Below are 19,636 nucleotides of genomic sequence, written 5' to 3'. Positions count from 1 at the left end.
AAGGAAATGCCAAACGATGAGGAGAAGGTTTATATACTCTGTCCCACTGATTCTCCCCTACAGATGCCAACCAACCCTGTGCAAGAGGGAAATAGTGGTGGCATGTTCCCCATATAATGTCTAAGTCTAGGACTGACACTTCCTGAGGAAGAAAGTAAGAAGCAAATAAATAAATCCATGTCAGAGCCTCTGTGGAGCAAGTCAGACGAGAGTCAAAAGAATAAGCTATGCTTCACATCTCGCCATTTGCCAGAAACGTTTATTATGTAAAAATACCTTCTCCACCACATATAATCTGAAATAGTTAAATAAAAAGCTAACAAAGCAAATCTTAATGTTACAGCCGTAAGGTTTGATCATATGAATGCATTCAGGGCTGCCTTAGGGGAAATAAACCCATATCCGGAAACACGGTGGCTAATCATTTGTGCCAGTTGCTGACTGAGCAAACTTGGCTTGGAAGAGTCGGAGCTAATCAGCTAATCACATACATGCCTAAAGCTTTCCAACATTTGTATCATAGGACTAAAGCATATTCACTATTCTATATCATTACACTGAAGAGTGAATATTAATTGTGGCATTCCTCTGGGGAAATCCTTTGTTGCAGTAACATGAAAATCCATTCTTAATGTTGGGTCTTGGCATAAACTCTTGGCATGAGCCAGTGTGGTGTACTGGTTAAGAGTCTCGTAATCTGGTGAACCGGGTTTGATTCCCCGCTCCTATACATGCAGCTGCTGGGTGACCTTGGGCTAGTCACACTTCTCTGAAGTCTCTCAGCCCCACTCACCTCACAGAGTGTTTGTTGTGGGGGAGGAAGGGAAAGGAGAATGTTAGCCACTTTGAGACTCTTTAGGTTAGTGATAAAAAAAAGGGATGCGGGTGGCCCTGTGGGTTAAACCACAGAGCCTAGGACTTGCCGATCAGAAGGTCAGTGGTTTGATTCCCCATGACGGGGTGAGCTCCCGTTGCTTGGTCCCTGCTCCTGCCATCCTAGCAGTTTGAAAGCACATCAAAGTGCAAGTAGATAAATAGGTACCGCTGCGGCAGGAAGGTATACGGCGTTTCTGTGGGCTGCTCTGGTTCGCCAGAAGCGGCTTAGTCATGCTGGCCACATGACCCGGAAGCTGTACACCGACTCCCTCAGCCAATAAAAGTGAGATGAGCGCCGCAACCCCAGAGTCGGTCACGACTGGAACTAATGGTCAGGGGTCCCTTTACCTTTACCTTTAGGGTAGTGATAAAGCGGGATATCAAATCCAAACTCATCTTCTCCTCCTTCTCCTTCTTGTGAGTTACTGTTCAATCCTTTGGGCAAGCTATACAATTCTTATTATTTATTAAATTTCACCCAAGGATCATAGGGAGGGCGATTTACAACCACTTCCTGTTTTGTTATCCCATTGATCAAATAACTCCGGTGAGAGCGTAAACCTTTCTCTCCAGCATCAGATGTTGCTTGTAGCCTGCAGCTTTAAAAGACTGAGCTCCTGTCTCCCACTGTGAAGCCACAGGGAGGGTTTGTTGCTTACAAACCAAGGGCAGCTGATAGGAACAGAGGAAGCTGCCTTGTATGGAGTCAGAACATTGGTCCATCTCCATATTCCATCTCCATATCTGGGGATACATCCATAAATGGATATGGATATGGATATAAAATTTACAGCATATTATGGTTTAGGACTTGCCGATCAGAAGGTCGGCGGTTCGAATCCCCGTGAAGGAATGAGCTCCCATTGCTCAGTCCCTGCTCCTGCCAACTTAGCAGTTCGAAAGCACGTCAAAGTGCAAGTAGATAAATAGGTACTGCTCCAGCAGGAAGGTAAACAGTGTTTCTGTGCACTGCTCTGGTTTGCCAGAAGCAGCTTAGTCATGCTGGCCACATGACCCAGAAGCTGTACACTGGCTACCTCGGCCAATAAAGCGAGATGAGCGTGGTCCAGAGTTGGCCACGACTGGACCTAATGGTCAGGGGTCCCTTTACCTTATGGTTTAAGAGGAAATTATATGAAAATGATATATCGTTGGTATCTAATACTGAGTAAACCTGCTCTATAAGACGCACCAGACCATAAGACGCACCTAGGTTTTGGAGTAGGAAAACAAGAAAAGAAATATTCTGAATCTCAGAAGACAGAACAACAAGAGGGATCGCTGCGCAGTGAAAGCAGCGATCCCTCTTGCTGTTCTGGCTTTTGGGATAGCTGTGCAGCCTGCATTCGCTCCTTAAGATGCACAGACATTTCCCCTTACTTTTTAGGAGGGAAAAAGTGAGTCTTATAGAGCAAAAAATACGGTATATACATCTAACAAGTATTGGAAATGTAAAGAGAAAGAAGGTTCTTTTTATCGTACATGGTGGTCTTGTAGTAAGGTTAAAGCTTACTGGGAAATGATATACAATGAATTGAAAAGGATGTTCAAAATAACTTGGAAAAGGAGATTGGAAAAGGAATCTAAATAGGACCAAACTCTTAAGAAATTCCTCTTCTCACCTGGTTTTCATAAGATAACATTCTCAAAGAGACATGTCCCAGATTTTGTTCATAGGCTGCATTGCATTTCCTTTTAAACTATTGTTATTTGCAGATATTCACCAGAATAAGCAAATCTGATCCTAAGCTGCAACTTCTTCTTCTCTTTTTTTGGAGCAATCTGTTTGGTAGCCTTGAATAGCTACACCCCTGCTGACACAGGGGCAAATACCTGTGGATCCTGCCTGTTCGTACCCCCAACTGCCTTTGTCTTCATAGCATCCTGCAGGAATCAGCCTGCCAACTCTGCCTACATCAGCGGCTGTATTGTAACAAAGCCCTCAATCTCTTAATAACAAAGTCTGTGAAAACACACACTTAAAAAATTACAACTTTACATGAAATACTCACCCACACACCCGACGAGGAGCCTTTCATGGGTACATGAAAGCTGTATTCAGAGCTCTCATCTTTGCAAAAATGAGTCATAATCAATACTGCAAAGAAAAATCCCTCGATGCAAGTAGAATGTGTGGGCGCAACTTTAACGAGCATGTTAAAAAAAATGAGGCAACGATGCCCACATAGAGGGGCTACCAAGCAATATTTTTTCATAATGCCAATAGACATGCTTCGACATGGCCGCTTAGATATTTTTATTTACTGCTGTGAACTGAGAGCAAAGATGGGGGACTTGCATCCCTCCAGATGTTGTTGGACTTCAGCTTCCATCTTCCTCAGTCAGGGATGATGGGAGATGGTCTGGAGGATCTTTGAAAAACCCATCTTAGAGGTAAGGAAGGAAAGCAAAACAAGAACGATGGTTTCAGATCTCTAGGTGACTTTGCTGGGGAAATGAGGAAGTATGGACCACAGCAGCAAACAGAGTTATCTGAGGAATTTTGCAGGGTGCTGCTAGGAGGGATAACCGACATGGTTCCTTCCAGGTGTTTTTGGATTTCGACTTCCATCAGCCTCAACCAGCTACAGATGCAGCACGTTGGCTAGATATGTTGTACACAAAGACGTATGAGGTGTGATGTTTGCCTGGTGAGCATTGGGGTTTGGGGACAGTCTGGATGCATTGCTGATTCTCACAGTCACAGTTAGCCTGAGATGGTTGCTCACATTGAGGAAGCCACAAGGAGATCAGCAGCACACACAGAGCTTGGCTCATTTTAATTTCTGACATGCCACACTGAGCAAGGGATCTGAAAGCCAATGAGAGAAACAGGACCAAGCCAAGGCTTTTCTTGTTGTCATCCATCGGTGGATTAAAACTGACCTCCTCCAGAATCTGTTAATGTATGCTGAGCAAGGTAGCAATGGCACAGCAAATGATAGAGAGCCAACGGCAATACTATTTTATTTTCATTTTTAACTTGATTATTGTACCACTGTGCTCTACGTTAATCAATCCGGGGTCAAAACCATCTGTGCATACCTTAGAACTACCCTTAAAAATATACCTGATGCACTATTCTACCCAAGATTATTGAGTTGTTTTATTATGTCTTTTCTGTTTTTTTATATTGTGGTTTTAGGTTGTGAACTGCCCTGAGCTCTATGGGTATAGGGCGGTATGCAAATTTAATAAATAATAATAACGGACCACATTCTCTTAGAGTGCCCTTTACACAGCAGACCTCGCCAACTGATGCTGAGCAAAATGTTGGCTCTCCGGCCCATAACTCCGAGAAGAAGCCAAATAAGGTTTCTCCTGGCAGATTAGGACAGAGATATTACTGCTTTAGTAGCTTCCTTTTTAGCTACAATTTTACCCGAAAGGGTTCCCAATGAACTATCCTTTCGGGAAACAGACAGGGCGTAGCAGAACATCCAAATGCACACAACCATAGCGTGACCTTATAACCCTTGATAGCTTCACCCTTGTCTTTTTAATTATTCCAATTACCCGAAACGTTTTATACTGTGATGCCAATAAAGGTATTCAATTTAATAATAATAATAATAATAATAATAATAATAATAATAATAATAATAAGCAGCACACACTGGAAAAAGATACAATCAAATATTTATCATAAATTAAAATAAATGTATACTCCAAGATTAATTCCTAACACAAGACTGATAGCATCTCTACGCAATTCACTCTCTCTCTCTGTTTATGAATGCTTTTGCTGTGCATCTGATTGCAGCAGCTTTTAGCAAGCAATTTATAGATCTGAAGTTCCTGCTGTGGACCGCAAAGAGATTAGAGCAGTGTGCTGTCCCCATGGGCAAATTCCTCCCCAGCAATATGTCTAAGCATTAAACATGCTGCTGCGTGTCTACGGAGGGCTTTGTGAAATGACCGTGGCAGCTCTTGTTAAAGTGTGACAAGAGGAGCACCCCCACAAAGCATCTATTTCTAAATGTTTCTGTCCAGCAGTCAGGCCTTTTTGTGAAAGAGTGGTGGTGTCACAGGAAGGAGCAACAACAAAAATGAGGGAAATAACAGCCACTTGATGCACATAATACTAAATAAGGGATTGAGTCCCCCATGCTATTATTAAGCAATTTTTGTGAGATAGCATTGGGTGGGATTTTTACCTCAAGATGAACTGAGTTCATTCAACGCTTCCCTCCCTCAGCCGTCTGTGAGAACAAAGACTTGCCATTAATAGTGAAGACAAAGGAGTGCTTTATAGCCAAATAAATTGTATCAGGGGAAATTTGAATTTATCCACCCTCCTACCCAAGGATCAAATAGATTTTAAGAAATGCAATGCAAAATATTGCTAAGATTTAACAGGGCAACAATAACAATCTCCTTCGCTTTTGCAAGGCTCAGATACACAGAGGGACCGTACTTCCAATCTGTGGGCAAGGTCTTACAAATTGGTATTAATCAATCAGTTCTCTTGCCTTTTTTGTTTTGGCTTCAGTGGTCATAGATGGATTTGATTTTGCAGTAAATTGTTTGTTGCCCTTGAAGCTGTTTGCAAAAAGCTCTGGCAACAATCTCCTGCTGCCACATAAAATACAGACACCTTTAAATTTGTTCATATAAGATAAACAGAGCATGGCAAACACCTTTTGAAATTCAGAACATTAAGCAGCAGAAGAGAAGCGCCAGCCTGAATGTTTATTCTGAAGACACATTACTTTCCCTCTTGGACATTGGTGGCGCTGTGGTATAAACTACTGAGCCCCTTGAGCCTGCTGATTGGAAGGTTCACGGTTCGAATCCCCACAACAGGGTGAGCTCCCGTTGCTCTGTCCCAGCTCCTGCCAACCTAGCAGTTTGAAAGCATGCCAGTGCAAGTAGATAAATAGGTACCGCTGCAGCAGGAAGGTAAACGGCATTTCTGTGCTCTCTGGCTTTTGTCATGGTGTCCCTTTGCACCAGAAGCAGCTAAGTCATGCTGGCCACATGACACAGAAAGCTGACTGTGGACAAACGCTGGCTGCCTCAGCCTGAAAGCAAGATGAGCGCCACACCCCCATGGTCGCCTTTGACTGGACTTAATCATTTAGTGGTCCTTTACCTTTTTACCTTTTTTTACTTTCCCTCTGGCTCAACTCTAACAAAATCTCTCTCTTAACTTGAGCAATGTAGATTTCTCCATTTCTGAGGACAGAACTATTGATGACAATTAAGGGCTACAACTTCAAAAGTAGCTTGCCACTGAACAGCTAAGAACCAGAGCAGCGCACGGAAATGCCATTTACCTTCCTGCCGGAGTGGTACCTATTTATCTACTTGCTCTGGTGTGCTTTCAAACCGCTAGGTTGGCAGGAGCTGGGACAGAGCAACAGGAGCTCACCCCATCATGGGGATTCAAACTGCTGACCTTCCGCTCAGCAAGCCCAAGAAGTTCAGTGGTTTAGACCACAGCGCCACCACCCGTGTCCCAAATAAACAAGCACACAACCACTGATAGGTCCACCCACCATTGTGAGGCTCAAAGCAATGAAGATGATGCCTCCCCAGCTGTTGCCATTGGCTGTGGGTTTCTTGTGATGTCACAAAAGCACCTATTTATCTACTTGCTCTGCTGTGCTTTTGAACTGCTAGGTTGGCAGGAGCGGGGACAGAGCAACAGGAGCTCACCCCGTTGCGGGGATTCGAACTGCCAACCTTCTGATCAGTAAGCCCAAGAGGCTCAGTGGTTTAGACCACAGCGCCACTCGCATCCCTACCAGATGTACACATTGGTTTTGAGGAGGTATGCGGCAGGAAAAGTTCTATGGAACTGGATTTGGGGGGTGCTGCTTTTAGACACTATTATTCTTTCCCATGACACTTGTTGTAGGGAATGTAGCTTCGCCAGATTGAGTTTATTATTGGAAAAAAGCCAAAAACACCAAGCTAAATATTGAGCAAAGCTGATTCACTGAGAAACAAAAGGTGGGTGCATTCTCTTGGTCCAGGAAGCAATTATAACCTCCTCCATTTCCTCTAGTTGTTTTTCTCTCTCAGCTGATCTTGCGTCAGTCTTATCCAGGCTAAGCAGCAGCCAAATAGGCTAGAAACCAACTTTACCTCAGACAGACCCTGGGAAAAGTATGGAAAAGGAAATTGCTGAGGGGGAGTGGGGCAGACAAGGAAAGGGACTGCATGCACACTGAGTGCATATAGAAAACTTAGTCACACTCGCAAAAAGGAATATATATATATGAGGTTGTACCTTTAGAAAACAGGGAGCAGAGATCACTCTTAAACCTTGTCGTGAGGAGACCCTCGGTGTGTCTCCTCTAGAGGTGCAGGGAGCACCAGAAAGTAAATATGTAAGGATGTTTTCCTGAAGTGGGAGCTCCTGGGATTATGGCACATCAGGCAGTCTCCTAGGCCTATAGGCTAATAGTGAACTAGTTCTGTCAGTGCAGATCCTTACATAGCCAATAGCACAGTCGGAAACTCAAGAGGGAAACAGAAGCAGGCTTGGAGGCTTGCAGGGGTACATTTAATAAAAGTAAGTTTGTAGAAGTACAATTTTTAAAAAGACTCCCCCCTCTAAAATGGAGGGGCGTTAAATATTGACTGTCAGAAAAATGGGCAGAGAACTCTGATGGATTATGCTGGATGAGGGTGGGCTTGGCTGGAGCGCTAACCAGGGAGAGCTCATTGTTCCGACATTTTGTCGCAGGTCTCACTTGTTTGCTTCTGTGGCTAGGAAATGCTCTGCTGTTGCTCTTCAGAATATTGAAAGAAATCATTCCCACCTCTCTCACTTCTACTTATTAAAGAGGCCAAGTACAAAAAACTTGCAGGATAAATATGGGGAGTGTTGGAATATTTCCCACCATTTCTAGCAGATAGGAAAGGTTCAAAGGACTTGGTGGCTCCTGCCTAGATCAGTCTCTGAAGTGTGGTGCACATTTTAAGAATGTGCAGCGCAAATTTGCTGATGGTTTTCAAATACCACAGTAATATCTGGAGGCATGTGCTACATAACTGTGAATCCCTTACCCTGGTGCTTCCAAATTTACATATTGTGCACCTATTTTGAGAGCTTAGTCTTGGGCAAAGATTATTTGGGGGTAGTTTTAATAATAATACTTTATCTTTGAATTGTTTTCTGCAGCTAAAAAAAATCACGATTAAAAAATATGTCATGCACCCTTTGAAACCCAGGGGAATGTGCAATACTTTGGGGAAAAATGACTTTACCCTATTACTACTTGGTGGTGCTATCGCTACCTGACCATCCATGAAAGGGAGTGTTTGTGTGGCAAAACACACTTGCAACCCTTAGATCATTATGTGAAAAACGGAGTAGTCCCTGGAAACACATGCTGATTTATGTTGCAAACTGTAGAGATCTCCAGGGAGTAACAGGAGAACCATTTTTACTGCAATCTGGTTGTAAAATGCTTCTTGCTGCCTAAAATGCTACCAATAAAGTGAAATTACATTATTGCGGCATCCTGCTCCCCCAGATGCATGAAGTCGCCTAAGAATGTAAGATGATTGATTGATTGATTGATTGATTGATTTATACATACATTCATACATACATACCCCACCCATCCAGCTGGGATTCGTCAGCCACTCTGAGCAGCTCCCAACAGAATATTAATAATAACTTTTTTACAAGCGACAAAACATCAAACATTTAAAACTTCCCTACACAGGGCTTGACATCTGATGGGAAGGTGTTCCTCAGGGTGGGCACAACCACCGAGAAGGCCCTCTGCCTGAATCTCTGGAACTTCACTTCTCACAGTGAGGAAACTGCCAGAAGGCCCTCGGAGCTGGACCTCAGTGTCTGGGCTGAATGATGGGGGTGGAGATGCTCCTTCAGGTATACTGAGCCGAGGCTGTTTAGGGTTTTAAAGGTCAGCACCAACACTTTGAATTGTGCTCGGAAATGTACTGGGAGCCAATGTAGGTCTTTCAGGACCGCTGTTATGTGGTCTCGGTGGCCACTACCAGTCACCAGTCTAGCTGCCGCGTTCTGGATGAGTTGTAAGAGGCATGTATACATACCTAAGTGTGCATATTTTATACACATTGCAGTATATGCCCTGTTAACTGGGTGTGAAGTAGAGATAACTGGAATACAGAATACTCCCAGACTGAATTTATCACGAGTACAGTCTGTAAGCAAATGGGAAACCATTAATGTTTTGTAACGAGACCCACCGATACTCACTAATTCTTGTTAAATATAATCACATTTGCTTATCAACTCCCAACTCTGTGGGTCCTTACTTACCAATAGTGTTTGATATTTATCTGCTTCTTTTATAAAGGTAAAGGGACCCCTGACCATTAGGTCCAGTCGTGGCCGACTCTGGAGTTGTGACGCTCATCTTGCTTTATTGGCCGAGGGAGCTGGCGTACAGCTTTCGGGTCATGTGGCTAGCATGACTAAGCCGCTTCTGGCGAACCAGAGCAGTGCACAGAAACGCCGTTTACCTTCCCGCCAGAGTGGTACCTATTTATCTACTTGTACTTTGACATGCTTTCAAACTGCTAGGTGGGCAGGAGCTGGGACCGAGCAACGGGAGCTCACACCGTCACGGGGATTCGAACCGCTGAACCTCTGATCTGCAAGTCCTAGGCTCTGTGGTTTAACCCACAGTGCCACCCACGTCCCAATCTGCTTCTTTTAAGAACCATTAAATCAGAATCTGAACAATTATTTTTTTTATTATCAGCTTTTGATCGCCAGTTGGCAGGCAATTCTAAATAAAAATTCTTTATCATTATCGGGCCAGGAAGGCATGCATTTATCACTTGCTGAAGGCGATAAAAGTACTATCCAGGAGTCAATCTTATGATTTGTTGCAGTGCTATCAAATATTGCTTAAATGACTCAGGAAGGAACTTGCTCCTGGCTGTGTGATTTTGAAGCTTGTCAGAGACTACAGATGAACATTCATCAATGGTCTACTAAAGGCTAAAACCACATAAGTAATCTTTATTCTAATTTTTGTCCTGCTGCATCAGTAGTTTGAGTTCAGCCATTTAGTGCTACTAACAATAAACATTTTTGTAGCAGCGTGAACAAGGTACTTGAGAGAATGTGGCTGCTGGATATTTGTAGCTCTGCTTAGCTATAGCAAAGCCATTAACTATTGTAACCACAGGATCTCTTTGACCTCTCTCATGCAAATTACAATGGCTGTTTTCTGGATCAAAACCTCAAGACTAAACCTATTCAACATTGTTTGTAACCAATGACCCATTTACTCCTTTTTTGTCCTGGTCCTGGTAGCTACATTTCTCCTGATAAGATACATTGGACATTCTAGTTTAGCTTATGCAAAGTCTATTATCCTTTCTTGGGAAGGGTTCCAGCCCTTACTCTAAGATAGATTCCCAAACTTTTGGTACCCAAAGAACAGTCCCCCGCACCTTGAATCAAAGGTGGAAGGAAACCTCACCTTTACAAGATACATGCAGTCCTCTTCTTTGCAGCTGTGGGGCAGCTTGTTAATAGTACAGTGGTACCTTGGGTTACAGACGCTTCAGGTTACAGACTCCGCTAACCCAGAAATAGTACCTCGGGTTAAGAACTTTGCTTCAGGATGAGAACAGAAATCGTGGGGTGGCGACGCGCCGGCAGTGGGAGGACCCATTAGCTAAAGTGGTACCTCAAGTTAAGAACAGTTTCAGGTTAAGAACGGACCTCCAGAACGAATTAAGTACTTAACCTGAAGTACCACTGTAACCAGATTTTAGGTGACAAATACAGTGCAGGCATGTGGCGTGGGCAGCAGGCATATAACAAGCCCCTCCCCCCAACTTACATTGGCTTATGCTACAACTATTCCAAACTCCATTCATGGGGTATATGGATAATTTTGAATTCTTCCTTTCTGCTGGCTAAGATTTACCAGGTTGTTAGATCATCTGACAAAGTCCAAAGGGGGTTGGAATAGGTGCTAAGTCTCTCCTTGCCCTTTCCTAACCCCATCCTTAAAACACCCACTTTGAGGGGTGGAACTTATGCCAGTGCAAATTCTTCTGGCTGGTTGACTTAGGCCCAGACTGAGCTGGGACAGTCCAACAATTTGTTGTATCATCCTAGCAGATTGTTGATTTGGACTGCACTGCTGGACATATAAAGGTAAAGGTAAAGGGACCCCTGACCTTCTGATCGGCAAATCCTAGGCTCTGTGGTTTAACCCACAGCACCACCTGCGTCCCTGGACATATACTAGTGGCCAGAATTGTGGAAACCTTTAGGTAAAAGTGTATTTCTGAGGTGTGATGGCGCTTAACACCATTATAATTTTTTTAGTAATACCATAAAATTACAGTGGTGCCCCGCAAGACGAATGCCTCGCAAGACAAAAAAACTCACTAGACGAAAGGGTTTTTCAGTTTTGCGTTGCTTCGCTAGACGAATTTCCCTATGGGCTTACTTCGCAAGACGAAAACGTCTTGCACTTTTTTTTAAAGCCACTTGAAGAGGTGCAGTTGCGACGGACTGTGCTTCGCAAGACAAAAAACATCGCAAGATGAAAAGACTCGCGGAACGAATTCTTTTCGTCTTGCGAGGCACCTCTGTATAAATCAATGGAAAGATAATTTAATGAAGAATGTAATGCAACAAAGTTTGTTCAATTATCTGTATTCTATCAAAAGTTATAGCAAGTAACCAGAAAAAGGAAGCATAACCTGCTTAGGTTGATACGCAGTAGCTTTCCTTCATTTGAATGTAGCCAATGAGCATGAGTGTTTAGAGAGCCAATCAGGTGTTATGAGCCATCAAACCTTGGAAATACACCTTTTCCAAAAGGTTTCCACAGTTTTGGCTGCTAGTGTATTTAAGCCCAGTTAAATCTATGGGTTTAACCATACTGTGTTTGATACAGTAATCTGCCCATCCCTTTTGTCCAGTGCATCAGGGTTGAGGGATAAGAAGAGGAAAAACCATGCTTCCTGGGTAGCAGTGATCCTACTGACATTTCTCTACATCTCTCATTGTAGCATACACTTCGTAAGGAAATCCTGTGTTTCATTACTCTAGCCTTTGGGATGATGCCACTGCCCATATATTGGCAAATATGCATGGAGCGTCCCAACTTTAAGGGGCATAGAGTGATCATGAAAACCATAAGAAGAGATCTGCTGGATTATCTGTTCCAACATGTTTCCACAGTGGCCAACTAGAAGCCTCTGGAAAACTCTCAGCCCTCTCTAGCTGTTGTTCCCCAGGAAGTGGCACTGTGGTATAAACCAGTGAGCATCTTGGGCTTGACGATCAGAAGGTTGGCGGTTTGAATCCCCGTGACTGGGTGTGCTCCCGTTGCTCTGCCCCAGCTCCTGCCAACCTAGCAGTTCAGAAACACACCTGTGGGTTTGAGCCCCATCTTTGGCAAAAGATTCCTGCATTGTAAGGGGTTGGGCTAGATGACCCTCATGGTCCCTCTCAAACTCGATTCCCTGATTATCTGATTCCTTGAAACCAATATCCCCCCCCCTCCCATGGGTTCCATCTATTCATAAATATCTACCTTTCACATATCACATTTGTGCACATGCAGACACCATTCTTCCACAACCACATTTGAAACCTCCCATGTACTCACACAAACATATACCAGCCGACATCCATTCCTGTTTGTGCTCTGGCTTCAATCCACAAATATCCACTGGCTTCTGTGCTTCCATCCACTAACATCTGCCCGCTTCTATTAGGTCCAGCATGAGATGTCCACCAGCTTCCAACCACAGATACTAGCAGCCTTCAAGCAAGCAAACTTGCCTTATTATCACTCCCTAGCATCCACTGCCAGAGGATTGCCTCCTTCCATTCACCACTTTGCCTCCTCCAAGTGGAAGAAACCTGGGCAGTGCTGAATGTCACATCCATTTCCAGGTGTGTCCTGCTGGAAACAGAAAAGGGCTTTCCCCTTGGCCTGCCTTTCTATCCACTCTGTTGCCAAGTGCTTTTGTGACATCACAAGGAACCCACAACCAATGGCAACAGCTGGGGAGGCATCATCTTCATTGCTTTGAGCCTCACAATGGCAGGTGGAGCTATCAGTGACTGTGTGCTTGTTTATTCGGGACACAGGTGGTGCTGTGGTCTAAACCACTGAGCCTTTTGGGCTTCCCAATAAGAAGGTTGGTGGTTCGAATCCCTGCGACGAGGTGAGCTCCCGTTGCTGTATCCCAGCTCTTGCCAACCTAGCAGTTTGAAAGCATGCCATTGCAAGGAGATAAATCGGTACTGCTGCAGCGGGAAGGTAAACCACGTTTCTGTGCGCTCTGCCTTCCATCATGGTGTCCTGTTTTGCTGGAAGCGGTTTAGTCCTGCTGGCCACATGACCCGTAAAGCTGCGTGCCAACAAACACCTACTCCCTTGGCCTGAAGCAAGATGAGTGCCACAACCCCATAGTTTCCTTTGACTAGACCTAACCATCCAGGGGTCCTTTATTCTTTTTTTTTTAACCCCAGGAAGTGGTATTCACATTTCACCATCATGAGTAGCTGCTATCCTAGTATCCATTTTTGTAGCCCCCCATTTCAAGACTCAGGAACTTAAGACCCTGTCTTCTGCTATTTCAGACCAATGGTTCATCTAGTTCAGAATTGTCTGTAGTGAATAGCAGGGGCATGGCAGGATTTCAGAGAAGGCTTTGGTAGGGATTGAACCTGCAGAACAGATGCTCTACCACTGGGCTTTGGCATACTTCAGGTCTCTTGGGGCATATTAATATGCCATGGGCCACAGTTTGGAATTGCTGCTCTTGCGATTCCATCCTTTAGGGCCTATGAGTCATCTACCATGTCTGGGCTCCCCGCTGTTACAAGTACAGGGACACATAACAAAGTAAACACCCCAATAAACTACTCTTGACACCAAAAAGGAAAATAAGAGGATGATTTTCAGCCTCAACTTCCACAGAATCCACTTTCCACACTGTTAGGAAGTAAAGAGACGAGGCAGCCTCTGAAAATAAAAGCAGCACGATGACAATGCTTTATTTTGTGTTCTTTGGTCTGTTCTTGTTTTCCTGTTCTCCGAATGTTAATGTCCTCATCCTCATTCATGTTCTCATTTGTTTTGCATTACTGTTCATGCCACAGCTCTGTTTTCTTTGGTGAGCTGCCTGTTTTGAAGGAATGACTACCATTCTCTTTTCAACAGGAGATTGCTACAGACTTGCACTGGACCATAGCGCTAGTTTCTGAAGCACACCTCTTCCCATCTCCAAAATCAAGACTGAAATAATCATGAAGAACCGTAGAGAAAACTCCATACTGGAACTAAAGGCTTGACTATTTATGTCAATAAAAAGGAAACCATTGCAACTTTCCTTTCCAGATGCACAGTAAAACTATTTTTCTTCTCCCAATATGAATCTTTATCAGGACATAACTTTGTCATTGTTTTCAGTCAGATGATAGGTCAGTTGCTATTGGCAGCAAATTACGCCAAAATTTGAAAGGAGCAGGGGGAAGCTGCATCCTGATGACTTTTTTGGTTTGTCTCAGAGATCCTCTGAAATGCAGAAAGATGCTACTCCTCCTCTTTTCACCCTCCCTAATGCACTGAATTTCATGCACTGCATCGGAACCACAAGAATTGACCTCAGGCTTCATATGGGCCCGAGACACCATGTAGGCAATAACATAGGAACCATCCATGTAGACAGCAATCAAACCAGCTGTGCTGTCTTGTCAGGGGATACACCAGTTAAAAAGCAATTGATCTCTCTTTTTTTGGTGTTAAAAACTGCAGTCTCACTTTAGAATGTCATATTTGGTTATCGTGTATATTTTAGTACCCTGTTATTATGCCTGCTAAAATGAATAAAAACCTCTTAACCGCTAATGCAGATTATGTAGATGAAGGATCCATAAGAGAAGGTTGATAAGCCACTATTTTTGGGAAGTCTTCACGGTACAGCCATATTTACTTGCAGCTATATTTACTTACTTACAGCCATATTTACTTACAGCTCCTTCCTGGCCAAGTTCAATGTTCTATTTCCCAACTTAGGGTTTGAAAAAGCATTTAGGGAAACAGAAAACAGATGCATGGCTTTGTATTATCAGATCATACGTGATCAGTGGTGCCTATTTATCTACTTGCACTGGCGTGCTTTCAAACTGCTAGGTTGGCAAGAGCTGGGACAGAGCAACGGGAGCTTGCCCCATTGCTGGGATTCGAACCACCAACCTGCTTATTGGGAAGCCCAAAAGGCTCGGTGGTTTAGACCACAGCTCCACCCATGCCCTGAATAAACAAGCACACATTCACTGATAGCTCCACCCACCACTGTGAGGCTCAAAGCAATGAAGACAATGCCTCCCCAGCTGTTGCCATTGGCTGTGGGTTTCTTGTGATGTCACAAAAGAACTTGGCAACTGAGTGGATATAAAGGCAGGCCAAGGGGAAAGCCCCTTTTTATTTCCAACAGGACACACCTGGCAATGGATGTGACATTCAGCACTGCCCAGGTTTCTTCCACTTGGAGGAGGCAAAGTGGAGAATGGAAGGAGGCAATCCTCTGGCAGTGGGATGCTAGGGAGTGATAATAAGGCAAGTTTGCTTGCTTGAAGGCTGCTGGTATCTGTGTTTGGAAGCTGGTGGACGTCTCATGATGGACCTTAGAGAAGCTGGCAGATGTTGGTGGATGGAAGCCAGTGGCTTTTGGATTCGGAAGTTGGTGGAGGGTACAAGGCTAAAGCAGACTGATGTTTGTGGATGTTGGCTGATGGAAGTTCACCTTTGGAAGACAGTCAACAGAAGCCAGTGGATATTTGTGGATGGAAGCCAGGGCACAAACATGAATGGGTGTCATGTTTTTGGATGTCGGCTGGTATATGTTTGTGTGAGTACATGGGAAGTTTCAAATGTGGTTGAGGCCGAATGGTGTTTGCATGTGCACAAATGTGATGTGTGGAAGGTAGATAGATGGAACCCATGGGAGGGGGGGGGATATTGGTTTCATGGAATCAGAGAATCAGGGAATCGAGTTTGAGAGGGACCATGAGGGTCATCTAGCCCAACCCCTTACAATGCAGGAATCTTTTGCCAAATGTGGGGCTCAAACACACAGGTGTGCTTCTGGACTGCTAGCTTGGCAGGAGCCGGGACACAGCAATGGGAGCTCACTCCATCGCGGAGATTTGAACCGCCGACCTTCTGACTGGCAAGCCCAAGAGGCTCAGTCGTTTAAACCACAGCACCACCCATTCCCTGGACAAGTGGACAAGAGAAGACTGATTTGCAGTGAAAATCTCAGGAGCTTTGGAACACAAAGCTTAAACTGGCTATTTTTTCAAGCAGCGCCTACAGTGATCCTTTACATAGGAGTGCATTTGCCGCCTTAGGTGCTTTTACTGAAGAATGTGGTGGTGGAAATAATCCTGAAAACAGTGATGTTTCCCTGTTCTGTTCCAAATGAGTGTTAGAAATTGAACAAGTGTACTCTATATAGAGGAATGAAGTGGATGAAAATTGGAACATAACAACAACAACAACGACAACAGCAACAACAATTTATACCTACCCCGCCCATTTGGCTGAGTTTCCCCAGCCACTCTGGGTGGCTCCCAACAGAATATTAAAAACAATAAAACATCAAACATTAAAAATTTCCCTAAAGAGGGCTGCCTTCAGATGTCTTCTCAAAGTCAGATAGTTGCTTATTTCCTTGACAACTGATGGGAGGGTGTTCCACAGGGCGGGTGCTACTACTGAGAAGGCCCTCTGCCTAGTTCCCTGTAACCTCACTTTTTGCCGTGAGGGAACCGCCAGACGGCTCTTGGAGGTGGACCTCATTGTCTGGGCTGAATGGTGGGGGTGGAGATGCTTCATCAGGTATACTGGGCCGAGGCCGTTTAGGGTTTTAAAGGTCAGCACCAACACTTTGAATTGTGCTTGGAAACGTACTGGGAACCAATGTAGGTCCTTCAGGACCGGTGTTATATGGTCTTGGCGGCCGCTCCCAGTCACCAGTCTAGCTGCTGCATTCTGCATTAGTTGTAGTTTCTGGGTCACCTTCAAAGGTAGCCCCATGTAGAGCGCATTGCAGTAGTCCAAGCAGGAGAGAACTAGAAACATGCACCACTCTGGCAAGACAGTCTGCAAGCAGGCAGGGTCTCAGCCTGCATACCAGATGGAGCTGGTAGACATATTTCACAATGGAGCCAAGCAGGTAATATTCAATACCTGGATAATATGGAAATGTCTGAAGAACCCACAGATGTAATTAAGTGCTGAACCTAATGCATTCTCAGCTGTCATGTCTAGATTGTGACAATGTGGCATGCCCAAAAAGATTTGTTGGCTCTTGTGAGCTTGCCAAGCTGCAAAGGGTCCCATTGCAGAAAAGGGTGGATATCATTGGAGGTTGCCCATTAATTTCCGTTTATCTGCAATAAGGTTACACAGATGCGTAATTGCATTCATGACTATGCATTTCCCATTCATCATAACAGAGTGAATTGCTTTTATGCTAAGAAATAGGAAATCTTTCGGAAAGAGTCATCCCATGTAGTGAAAGATAAAAGTTCCTGCTCTTCCTGCAAAGGTTGATTGGCCTTATTTTTAGTTTTCCAGTGCCAATACCTTCCCCCTATTTACAAAGGAAGTGTAAGGAACTGCCAGTACTAGAAATTAAATTGCCTTATTTACAACTCTAATACAATGCAAACCGTTGCACTTTGGCTTCATACGGTTGACAGCAATCCAGCATTTTTCAGAGGGGGAAAAATTGCAGGATTGAAAGCTCATGCATATTGAAGTGATATTTTAAAAGGTGCTGTGGTATTTGTCCTCAGAGCCAAGACCAAGGGAAGCTGAATTAAATTGTTCATTAAATCAGTACTAGGTAACTCACAGTTTATAGTTTTATTAATTTTTTTTTTTTAAAAAACACATTGTGAATTTTCATTGGTCTCTCAGTAGACACGCCAAGAGCAAGAACACTATGTATTTTTGGCAGTTGCTATCAAAAGATACAACTGCTCAAATTTGATTGAAGAATAAGCAATAGCATAGATTGTTCTAACCAATCATTTAATGAATACATCGGAAAAATGATGCTATTAACTAGTCTCTTCCGATGACTGAATTGCTCTCTGCTGCTCTCCTAGACAACACTGGTGATTTTATATGGATAGATATAGACTGTGCTATATAGAGCACTATGCAAACAAGCAAGCAAGACCAAAGTCAGAAAACATAAAAAGGTGCATTGTGGGTCAGATCCATGGGAATAATAATAATAATAATAATAATTGGGTTTTGCCTCCCAGCTAGAAGAGCAAACTGTACACCATGAAATCAAAGTTCTCCTTAACATGATTAGAGGAGCCCAATAAGATTCACTGATAAGGATGGCACACTTTTAATAATTTAGAATCCAGCATTTTTTATGTGTGTTTTAAATTAGATTTTATGACACTTCCATTTTTACTTCAAAAACTTGATTTTGGATGAAATGTGACACATCTCCTTAACAGGGGAAATTCTTCAGAGAGGGAGTTTGATAAAATTTCATACTTGATCTTTGGGGTGAAAATATAGATTTATGAGGTAAAGTTCTGAAAGAGGATGGTCTAATAGCCAGATATGGTATCTTTAAAGTCTGGAGATCAGGTTTATAAGCATATGCAACAGTGGCTGTCCCCGTTGCCCCCAGGGCAAAGCTAAAAACAATGGCTGGGGTTAAGACAAGTTGACCGAAGAATGCGCACGATGGCCTGTTATTGTGCACATTCACCAGAAAGGAAGAATAATGAGCACGTATACGAAGCAAAAATAGGGAATTGGACACATCAACATGCATAACTTCCAATTAATATTGAAAATACGTGAGTGTTTCACACCTCAGTAAGTAAAGGTATACATTGCCCAAGAAAATAATAGACTGAAAAATCAAGCAATGTATGAAATGCCCCACATGAAATACCCAACATTTTAAGCTTGGCTAAAATGGGAAATCAAAATTTATGCTGTTCTTTTGTGCACATTCTCCAGTCCAATGATTCAGCACAATGGTTGGTTTTATGCACATTCTTCAAGGCAAATCACATTAACCACAAGTGAGTGTGTGTTTGTGTGTGTAGCAAGCACATATCGACATATCAGCCTTTTTTCTTTTTTGCCTCCACAGGGCTATTAAATTATACACCGTTTTTAAGAAGATGAGGTGATGACAGAATAGTAGACGTTAAATGCAGTAAGAAAGCCACAGGCTAAAATATCTTAATCTTATTTTCGATTAGTCCACTGCAAGCTCCTGCACAGAGCTCTTCTCCTATAGCACATATTTCAGCAAACTGAATTGCTGACAGATGTCAGTACAAAAAACCCACGCAAGAAACCCAGATATAAAAGATACTTATGGAAATTCAGGCCTTGACATATGAAAAATATGGAACATAATGAATTTCTATGCTGAAGCTTCCTTGGGATATTTTCTCTCCTTACAGCCATGAAGTATCTTTCAAATTAAGGTCTTATGCCCAAGCTTCTTTTGCAAACAAGAGTTAGGCTAGGGGTGAGGAACCGCCAGCCCAAGGGCCAAATTTGGCCTGCCGGGCCTCCCCATTGTGCCCATGAGTTGTTTCAGGGGAGCCATGACCACCTCTGGGCCACGTAAAAGTGGGCCTTGGCTCAAAGGAGTTGCGTAGGCACTGCAAAACCTCTTGAACAGCTTCCCAAATGGCCAACCATCAGCTAGTACTTTGACACCATTGACCATAACATCCTTCTGGACCATCTAAAGG

The 19,636-nt window shown here is 43.6% G+C and overlaps 1 long non-coding RNA gene across 1 annotated transcript; it reads right to left on the bottom strand.

The window, feature by feature from the left end:
* Positions 1-6,745: 6,745 nt before the first annotated feature.
* On the bottom strand, positions 6,746-10,475 carry LOC309514525. The gene is made up of 2 exons (XR_014212044.1): positions 10,320-10,475; positions 6,746-6,981 (listed from the first exon to the last, which is right to left on the bottom strand). It is a non-coding gene; the product is annotated as an uncharacterized lncRNA (long non-coding RNA).
* Positions 10,476-19,636: the final 9,161 nt, after the last annotated feature.

Source organism: Podarcis vaucheri, assembly GCF_965113315.1.
Source record: "Podarcis vaucheri genome assembly, chromosome: 11".
Classification (NCBI taxonomy): Eukaryota; Metazoa; Chordata; class Lepidosauria; order Squamata; family Lacertidae; genus Podarcis; species Podarcis vaucheri.
The sequence above is the reverse complement of the archived record's forward strand: the minus strand, read 5'-3'. Positions and strand labels throughout refer to the sequence as shown.